Raw genomic sequence first — 10992 nt, forward strand, 5'->3', positions numbered from 1 at the left:
CAGTTTAAGTTGAGAGTGGGGGTATCCATGGCATTTTCCAATTATGTTCCTATTTTACAAGTAAAAAAAATTGAGAACCTTTCATAATGTTGCCAAACAAAGACTCAACAAACTTACCTGAGACTCCCTGTCTCTGCCAGTCTGTCCCTGCATATCTGTCCCCAACTCTGCTGTCTGTGTGCCATCTGTTGCCTGCTCTGCCTAATGACATCATTGTGAAACATTTCCATTAGAATTTCATTTCTTTCTTATGAACATTTTATCAACTAGTCTTTGAGATATTAGGCTACTAGGGTTCTTACTTTGCGTTTTGGTGTACTGAAAAATACTCTGATGTCCGTCTTTTATTTTTCTGACATTTTTCTACCTGGCTGGCTAGCTACACACACACACACAGTGTCTAGGTTATTTACAGTAGGAGATGGGCTTCTATCATCTTATCTTTTATCATTCTATTTGGGCTTCGATCTAAAAGGTAGCTAGCAAATGTGAAACGGATTAAAATGACAAGAGTTGACAGCTGTATGAGTTCACCATTTACACAACATATGCTGCAACCTTTTGTAATTTTAATAGTTTGTTTCATATTGGCAGGCTTCCAACAATAGCTGAATTTGCAAAGCTAGCGAGCACCAATTCAGTTTCAGTGGTGTTTGCTATAATCTTTGCTACCCGGGTTAAATAAAGGTGAAATAAAATAAATAAATTAAAGTTCCCTTGCGACAATTTAGCTTTTGCAACGAGACCATTAAATATATTTAAGACAATGGTAGAAGAGAGTGTAGTTCTGTTCAGTTTGGACTCCAGTTTATCGCTAACCTTATCACAGAGACTTTGAAGCACTAACTTACATCATCTGCATGCTGATCTTGGAATAAATTGACGATAGCAAACATTCCATCTTTGACGAGGCCACATAAATGGAATAGGTACTAGCTAGCTTAATAGTTAATATTTGCGCGCTAGCTCTGCATATTCAGCTAGTGTGTGTGCGCGATTGACTGGATTAACCTCACGTCAGTTACGTTCATTGAGTGCCTTTCAGACAGTGGATACGACCCCTCTGTTACCTTGCCAACTAAGGAACTGGCAGTGGATCAAACCATTGTGAGGCAATGGGTGGGGGGGGGTCGCAATCTTTTGAAACTTAAAAACGCGCTATTAAGTGTCTATAATCAGCACAATTGCTTTCATTGCGTATTATTAATATTATTTAAATTACATAGTTATGTTTCAGTGATATATTGGGGGGGGACAAATCATATTTTTCCCAGGATGGGGGGGTTGTGTCCCCCCCGTCCCCCCCGGGATTTCCGCCCCTGGTCGGGACAAGTTGTAGTATTTCAAGACAGGGCTGCTCGCTTTGCACACTAAGCACACAGCTTTCCCTGATACCTCAATAAAGAAATGTTTCGATGTCCACTCTTGCTGGAACACCCTACGTTCACTGTCTGCTTTCCTTTTCTTTGAAATCCTTGGAAAACAAATTTTCCCGTAATTTCTAGCTAGCTACTATTTGTAACTGTGATGTGTGTGTCAGCCTGTCAGTCACTCTCTGTCCTCGTACAGTTGTTATTTATAAGTGCCTTCAAAATGAATGTCCCACAAGCGGTGGGAGTTAAATCATTATACAAAGGCAAGTATTCATTGGGCTTTTAATTTGAATAACAAATACGTTTTTCAAAACTTTACTATCGCAAATTCTTTATGTGATCTGAGCATGATTACGCGGGCCGTATTGAATCAGGTCGCAAGCCGCATACGGCCCCCAGGCTGGCTTTGCCAAGACCTGATCTAGAGGATGAGGTGATCCCAGCACAAGTTGATGCTGCCGCTGCCATTCCCCATATGTTGCTCTACAGAGAGTAGAGGAACAGACAGAGATATAATGAGCGATGAGTTAGATACACGGCGGATGATTGAAGGAGGTGTCTTTGTGTTCTGCTCCCCCCAAAGTGCTGGGTTAGGCCAACCAGGAGCCCCGCTAGCAGGTTGAAGTGCTGGGTTAGACCAACCAGGAGCCCCACTAGCAGGTTGAAGTGCTGGGTTAGACCAACCAGGAGCCCCGCTAGCAGGTTGAAGTGCTGGGTTAGACCAACCAGGAGCCCCACTAGCAGGTTGAAGTGCTGGGTTAGGCCAACCAGGAGCCCCACTAGCAGGTTGAAGTGCTGGGTTAGTCCAACCAGGAGCCCCACTAGCAGGTTGAAGTGCTGGGTTAGACCAACCAGGAGCCCCACTAGCAGGTTGAAGTGCTGGGTTAGACCAACCAGGAGTCCCACTAGCAGGTTGAAGTGCTGGGTTAGACCAACCTGGAGCCCCGCTAGCAGGTTGAAGTGCTGGGTTAGACCAACCAGGAGCCCCGCTAGCAGGTTGAAGTGCTGGGTTAGACCAACCAGGAGCCCCGCTAGCAGGTTGAAGTGCTGGGTTAGACCAACCAGGAGCCCCACTAGCAGGTTGAAGTGCTGGGTTAGACCAACCAGGAGTCCCACTAGCAGGTTGAAGTGCTGGGTTAGACCAACCAGGAGCCCCACTAGCAGGTTGAAGTGCTGGGTTAGACCAACCAGGAGTCCCACTAGCAGGTTGAAGTGCTGGGTTAGTCCAACCAGGAGCCCCACTAGCAGGTTGAAGTGCTGGGTTAGTCCAACCAGGAGCCCCGCTAGCAGGTTGAAGTGCTGGGTTAGACCAACCAGGAGTCCCGCTAGCAGGTTGAAGTGCTGGGTTAGACCAACCAGGAGCCCCGCTAGCAGGTTGAAGTGCTGGGTTAGACCAACCAGGAGCCCCGCTAGCAGGTTGAAGTGCTGGGTTAGACCAACCTGGAGCCCCGCTAGCAGGTTGAAGTGCTGGGTTAGACCAACCAGGAGTCCCACTAGCAGGTTGAAGTGCTGGGTTAGACCAACCAGGAGTCCCACTAGCAGGTTGAAGTGCTGGGTTAGACCAACCAGGAGCCCCACTAGCAGGTTGAAGTGCTGGGTTAGACCAACCAGGAGTCCCACTAGCAGGTTGAAGTGCTGGGTTAGTCCAACCAGGAGTCCCACTAGCAGGTTGAAGTGCTGGGTTAGACCAACCAGGAGCCCCGCTAGCAGGTTGAAGTGCTGGGTTAGACCAACCAGGAGTCCCACTAGCAGGTTGAAGTGCTGGGTTAGACCAACCAGGAGCCCCGCTAGCAGGTTGAAGTGCTGGGTTAGACCAACCAGGAGCCCCGCTAGCAGGTTGAAGTGCTGGGTTAGACCAACCAGGAGTCCCACTAGCAGGTTGAAGTGCTGGGTTAGACCAACCAGGAGCCCCACTAGCAGGTTGAAGTGCTGGGTTAGTCCAACCAGGAGTCCCACTAGCAGGTTGAAGTGCTGGGTTAGACCAACCAGGAGCCCCGCTAGCAGGTTGAAGTGCTGGGTTAGACCAACCAGGAGCCCCGCTAGCAGGTTGAAGTGCTGGGTTAGACCAACCAGGAGCCCCGCTAGCAGGTTGAAGTGCTGGGTTAGACCAACCAGGAGTCCCACTAGCAGGTTGAAGTGCTGGGTTAGACCAACCAGGAGCCCCGCTAGCAGGTTGAAGTGCTGGGTTAGACCAACCAGGAGTCCCACTAGCAGGTTGAAGTGCTGGGTTAGGCTAACCAGAAGCCATTTCTTGGACCTTCGGGGACACTAGGAAAAAAGGGTTCCAGCCAGTGAGAGGCCAAAGGAGGTACATGCTGGTGATCCCCATACAAGTTGGTACTGCTGCCACTTCCTTCTGTTATCTGCCTGTAAAGTCTAACTCCCCGTTACTCACCCTGCTTTTTTCTTGTGTTTGTGTGATTTGAGAGTTTCTTGCCGTTGTATCTTATCACCACACAGTTGCTTCCTGGTAGTGACATCAGTACTTTCAACAATAATCAATGAGTATGACTCATTCCAAATATAATTTATTACTTCCTCATGCGCTGCGGCAGCCCTATAACTGCATTTATGAGCGCTGTGCATTTTGTTCTGTGGACATTGATTACCTTTCTTTGCAATGTCTTCAACAACACATTCCAGGTAATCTACAGTTGCAATGCTGGAGTGGCATGCAATATGTACAGCCACCTGTAAGTCTGATTGTTCTCCTGTGATGCTCTTTATGCATTTTAATTTACCCTGTTCTCTTTCCCAATCTTTGCAATATTTTCGCCCATATTCTGTCCATTTACTTGGCATTCTGACAGTAGAACCGTGGCTAGCCAGTAAACTAGGGTGTGAAATTGGTTCGTTCCTTTGTCCTCATCTCTGCACGTTGCTCCCGCTCTCCTCTGACTTTAACTTTCTGGCAGATGTTACTAGCTAGCTTGCTACATACCCAGAGAGAAAGCACATTGTTCTATCCTCTCTCTGAAACGGTTTGTTGATTATTTCTCAGTTTCTCTCCCTTCCCATGTTGGCTGTAATGATTTGGTAGGACTTTGGGGCGGTCAGGATACAAAGAACCAAATAAAGAAGCATTTTGAGGGAGAGGTTTGTAGCTATGCTGCTGTTCGTTGTTGAATCTCACGTCACTGAGCTGCCTATTGCAGCAGAAGCGCTCTACATACCCTCCGGGTTCGCCCTTCCTTTCCAATGATATATGAAGCTCCTTCCACTCATTCACTCAGCAACAGCATCCTGCCTCACTGCCTGACAGTCAGCAGCAAAAGTGCGCTGCAATGTCCGGTGGGGACGTTTACACCTGGGGCGTATTCATTCCGTCTTGCAACGGAAACGAACGAACGAAACGGGGCGGGACCTGTCTGTATTTGTCCAATAGAGACTCTTGTTTTCTTTGCAAAACGTTTTCCGTTTGGAGTAAATGGTTTTTGTTGCAAAACAGACAAAACTTTTTGCAACAGAATCAGCGTAATGAATACACCCCAGGTCCACGTTCAGTTGCCTAACGTTGCAGCTAGAAATGCCATGAATAGAGCCGACATTATCTATGTTTTTATATGTCGGAGAGGCATGTTAGTGATTAGTTAAAATACCAACTTCAAAGACTGTACAGTATTGTTTAGAAAATCTGTGCTAAAATTCTCTCCGAAATGACTCAAAATTTAAGATTTATGTATCACTTATGTCCGGGACGTAACACGACCAGTGCTATCCGGGATCCTTGGGACGTCCCTACCATAAACCCTAACCTTAACCATAAATGCCTAACCCTAACCTTAAATTAAGACCAAAAAGCATTTTTTTTATATATACATTTTTACGATATATTATATAGATTTTGTGGCTGTGGTAGCTAGTGGAACCAACAATAGGGAGCCATCCTTTAATGCCCTACTCCTTGAATTTTGTAATTGTGTACATTTTTATTTTATTTGATTATTTGATTATTTTGCTCAAAACTATTTTTTTCTTAGTATGTGTGTAAAATCGCTGGAGATCAACTTTGGGGCTCCCGAGTGGCGCAGCGGTCTAAGACACCGCAATCCCAGTGCTGGAGGCGTCACTACAGACCCTGGTTCGATTCCAGGCTGCATCACAACCGGCCGTGAATGGGAGCATCATAGGACGGCGCACAATTGGCCCAGCGTCGTCCGGGTTAGGCCATCATTGTAAATAAGAATTTGTTCTTAACTGACTTGCCTAGTTAAAAAATAATACACTTTTAAACGTCAGCAATGGGGTGTGTACGTCCCAATGACCCTGTATAGCAATGAACAAAGTAACACAGACGGATATCCTGCGCGCAGTATACCAAACGGATGTTTGCATCCAGATATTTATATCCCTTATAATATCGTTTTGTTGTATCTGTGCAGACCTACGCCGAACATTGTTAATGTGAGAGGCCACACGTCTACCAAAGGTCGGCTCGTTAACGTTAGTTTACCAAAGAGAGTCGACTGAAACAGAATTGATAGCACAGTGATAATGGTGGGTTGGTGTGCTGTACCCGGTTGTAACACACAGGAAGATGAAGATATTCTTTATCATTGCTTGCCGGCGAATGATGTGCAAAGATGCAGACGATGGTTAGCAGCCATACAAAAGGATGTCAATTTACCAGTGGAAAGGCATAGACATTTCTTAGTGTGTGAACACCACTTCAGACCAGAGGAATATGAAAAGGATTTGATGGCAGAGACAATGGGCGCCAAACATAAGAAAAAGCTTAAATCCACCGCGATTCCCACCATATTTCCATGGACTGATTACATTTGGAAGAGAATTCAGCCACACAGAAAACATTTGAATGCGGCCGGAAGTGAAATGTTTCTGGTAGGTTTGCGAAATCCCCTGAGAAACCCTGCCACCAAAACGGAACGTTAGTGCTCCCATTACGGAAAATTCGGCTTGCTAAACATATAGTTTTTGTTACTTTTTTCCCCCCAAAGCCTCAATTTCCCAGTATTGGGGACCAATGAAAATGTTTCATAATCAAATATCACATGCCAGGGCGGTTTATCAACTACAACACTTGCAATGTAGTACTTGCAACTACACTAGTGCAGTGTTGTGATGCAGGTCTGATACATATGCTTAAACTTTTAGCATCATAGAATTAGGAATTAGAATACCAGAATGGACAAACTACATTACATTGTCAAAGTATGTGGACACCTGAATGTTGAACATCTCATTCCAAAATCATGGACCTTAATATAGAGTTGATTTCCCCCCCCACCTCCCCCACTTTGCTGCTATAACAGCCTCCACTCTTCTGAGAAGGCTTTCCACTAGATGTTGGAACATTGCTGCAGGGACTTGCTTCCATTCAGCCACAAGAGTATTAGTGAGGTCGGGCACTGATGTTGGGCAATTAGGGGTGGTTCGCAGTCGGCGTTCCAATTCATCCCAAAGGTGTTCAATAGAGTTGAGGTCAGGGCTCTGTGAAGGCCAGTCAAGTTCTTCCACACCGATCTCGACAAACCATTTCTGTATGGACCTCACTTTGTGCACAGGGGCATTGTCATGCTGAAACAGGAAAGGGCCTTTCCCAAACTGTTGCCACAAAGTTGGAAACACAGAATCGTCTAGAATGTCATTGTAGCGTTAAGATTTAGCCTGCCAGCTTCAATGGAATTATTCCACACATCTTTTCAAATTAACTGGCAGATGTGCCAACGTTCCATAGGGACGAGGCGAAGCGAGAGGTTTCACTCGCCTAAATCTGCCCAGAATACATGTAAACCCAATGCGTTTCTATGGGCTTATTTTTGTACCTAAGCTTGTTGCTTTTGGGACAACAACTCCCATTGTTAGGGCGGAGATATGGGCAGTTGGTTACCGACGTCATTATATACAGATTTCAGGCTATACACACTGGCTGAAATCAGTTGATGTTAGGATTTAGACAAGTTTTAAATGCAACAAGTTCTGATATTGTATCATATTATAAACTGGGTGGTTCGAGCCCTGACTGCTGATTTGGCTGACAGCCGTGGTATATGAGACCATGGGTATGACAAAATATTTATTTTTACTGATCTAATTATGTTTGTAACCAGTTTATAATAGCAATAAGGCACCTCGGAGGTTTGTGGTATATAACCAATATACATACCACGGTTAAGGCCTGTGTCCAGGCACTCCCTCAGGCCTTATTGCTTCATTTCACACCTTTCCAAGAAAAGCAACATTGATACATTTATGGTCTGTTTACATACTGTATATTTTAGAGGAAATGTATAAATAAAATTGCTATAAAACCTGTATAAACTATATAAATAAAAAGCATGAAATGAATCACCTAGGCCTTTACGGTCAGTGCTATCCAGCATCCTTGGGACATCCCTATCCTAAACCCTAACCTTATCCCTTACCCTTTAAATGTCAACAATGGGGTAGGGACGTCCCAAGTATTCCAGATAGCACGGACCATGCCTTTTCTGCATTAATTCCAATTAGACTGGTTTGGATTTCTCCCCAAAATGGCTTCTATTATCATACCATTCTGGAACTTTGAGGGTTTATGACATAGCCCCTCTAGTAATTTAATAGGATCTCTATGCGTAGCACACATGGAGAATGTTATGACATCTCTCCCTCCTTTTCTCTTGTCCCCATTGTAGAGTGCAGCTGGCAGACTTGGTGCCAAACCAAAAGTTGAGCCTGGTACAACAACAACAGGAGCAGCATCCCGGATGTCAACATCAGTGGTCCAACAACCTGCAGTAGTTCCTATTGCTTTTTCAACACAGACTGTGAAGGTCAGACTGCAGCCTCTTGCTCAAATGCATTTGCAATGAGTCCCCCAATAATATGCTTAAAATGTACAGTGTTGTTACAGGTCTGATATTCTTAAAGCATGGTAGTGTAGCATATGGGGAACTGCGAAACTCACTCCTAATCCTGAAGTGTCACCCCTTGCGCCATTGAAGAAGGCCTTTTTCGGTGGCGCGTGGGTTGTAACGCATCACAAGGGCGGTCACATGTTTGTGAGGAAGAGGTCCTGACTTCCCCCTGAATTAGAGGGAAGCAGTACTCACTAAGCAAGCAGCGTGGTATTTTTACAGTAGCATGAATGGAGAATGGCCGCTGTGTTATGACATCTCTCCCTCCTTTTCTCTTGTCCCCATTGTAGAGTGCAGTTGGCAGACTTGGTGCCAAACCAAAAGTTGAGCCTGGTACAACAACAACAGGAGCAGCATCCCGGATGTCAACATCAGTGGTCCAACAACCTGCAGTAGTTCCTATTGCTTTTTCAACACAGACTGTGAAGGTCAGACTGCAGCCTCTTGCTCAAATGCATTTGCAATAAGTCCCCCAATAATATGCTTAGAATGCACAGTGAAAAACTGAAATAAGGGCAATAGGAAACATAAAAATAACTCACAATCTACAGCAATCCTTTAAGTGGACCACCAAAAAAATATTAAATACTTAGGATGTTTAATAAGTGACAACAAATATATAAAGATAACTTTATCCCATTACTCAACAATATGAAATGCTTATTAAGTGACAACTCACTTCCTAAAAACACAACCTTATGGAACAGTCCTTGGATAGCTTTTCCGAATTTCACAGATAAATTGGTCCACATAGAAAACTAAAGGCATAGAAACCGGAAATGACTTGCTAACAGGAAATACATGTATTTCCATGACAGAATTTATAAGTCATGTTGGACTGACTAATGTAGATAACTTAAAAGTTACATATTACAACATTTTGATTTGAAATCTTTTGGACATCGTAGCAACCTTGAGGGAATCTTATTTGAGTCAGAAAATGATGTTCATATGATAGGCTGTCTGCAAGGTTTTGTATATATGACCTATCTAACTGACAATCTGTTAGAAAAAAATAAAATAAACTAGACTTAAAAAGAACTGATGTTTGCACAAGATGGAGGGAAAGTTAGAGCAGAACTAACGAAATTACAGTTAAGGAAAATGTACGCTTAATCCAGTATAAACTAATGTATATAATTGATTATAAACTGGGTGATTCGAGCCCTGAATGATGATTGGACCAATCAGACTATATACCATGGGTATGACAAAACATGTATTTTTACTGCTCTAATTACGTTGGTAACCAGTTTATAATAGCAATAAGGCACCTTGGGGGTTTGTGGTATATGGACAATATACCACGGCTAAGGGCTGTGTCCAGGCACTCCGCGTTGTGTCGTGCAAAGAACAGCCCTTAGCCGTGGTATATTGGCCATATACCACACCCCCCTCGTGCCTTAGTGCTTAATTATACAAGTGACAAAGTTCACAAATTCTACAGCACAATGGCAGAGTCATGTCTTAAGTGTAAAACTAATAATTAGTCAATAATCAATGCTTTCTGGGAATGCTATGAAGTCCAGAAGTTGTGGGCGGAGCTAGAAAGTTGGCTGTCAGAAGTATTTCAATGTAAACTTACTTTTAATCTGTCTGTCTGCATATTTCAAGACATGGCATATGGGGGTGTAGTGAGATACCCAGTGGGTTGGATGATTCTTTTCATCACTCATCTTGAAAAAACTAACTTGGAAATCAATCAATCCGCCATCATTAACACAATGAAAAATCAAATGATTTATTATTTAAATATTAAAAGTGCGTGGGCTATGGAGAGAAACAAAATGGTGCAGTTTCAAGTCATGTGGCAAACAATAATGCAGGGACTAGGGATGCGGGGTGTGGCCAGGCACTAGGGATGGGGGGTGTGGCCAGGCACTAGGGATGGGGGTGTGGCCAGGCACTAGGGATGGGGGGTGTGGCCAGGCACTAGGGATGGGGGGTGTGGCCAGGCACTAGGGATGGGGGGTGTGGCCAGGCACTAGGGATGGGGGGTGTGGCAAGGCACTAGGGATGCGGGGTGTGGCCAGGCACTAGGGATTGGGGGTGTGGCCAAGCAGTAGGGATGGGGGTGTGTGGCCAGGCACTAGGGATGGGGGGGGGTGTGGCCAGGCACTAGGGATGGGGGGTGTGGCCAGGCACTAGGGATGGGGGGTGTGGCCAGGCACTAGGGATGGGGGGTGTGGCCAGGCACTAGGGATGGGGGGTGTGGCCAGGCACTAGGGATGGGGGTGTGGCCAGGCACTAGGGATGGGGGGTGTGGCCAGGCACTAGGGATGGGGGGTGTGGCCAGGCACTAGGGATGGGGGGTGTGGCCAGGCACTAGGGATGGGGGTGTGGCCAGGCACTAGGGATGGGGGTGTGGCCAGGCACTAGGGATGGGGGTGTGGCCAGGCACTAGGGATGGGGGTGTGGCCAGGCACTAGGGATGGGGGGTGTGGCCAGGCACTAGGGATGGGGGTGTGGCCAGGCACTAGGGATGGGGGGTGTGGCCAGGCACTAGGGATGGGGGGTGTGGTCAGGCACTAGGGATGGGGGGTGTGGCCAGGCACTATCGATGGGGGGTGTGGCCAGGCACTAGGGATGGGGGGTGTGGCCAGGCACTAGGGATGGGGGTGTGGCCAGGCACTAGGGATGGGGGTGTGTGGCCAGGCACTAGGGATGGGGGTGTGTGGCCAGGCACTAGGGATGGGGGTGTGTGGCCAGGCACTAGGGATGGGGGTGTGTGGCCAGGCACTAGGGATGGGGGTGTGTGGCCA

General features: G+C 46.1%; 1 long non-coding RNA gene across 1 annotated transcript; it reads left to right on the forward strand.

Annotated features, from left to right (window-relative positions):
- Positions 1–5677: 5677 nt before the first annotated feature.
- Positions 5678–10099, forward strand: LOC145860358 (uncharacterized). The gene is made up of 3 exons (XR_014380388.1): positions 5678–6215; positions 8009–8146; positions 8521–10099. It is a non-coding gene; the product is annotated as an uncharacterized LOC145860358 (long non-coding RNA).
- Positions 10100–10992: the final 893 nt, after the last annotated feature.

This window comes from Salmo salar, chromosome 14 (genome assembly GCF_965601325.2).
Source record: "Salmo salar chromosome 14, fSalSal1, whole genome shotgun sequence".
In the NCBI taxonomy this organism is placed as follows: domain Eukaryota; kingdom Metazoa; phylum Chordata; class Actinopteri; order Salmoniformes; family Salmonidae; genus Salmo; species Salmo salar.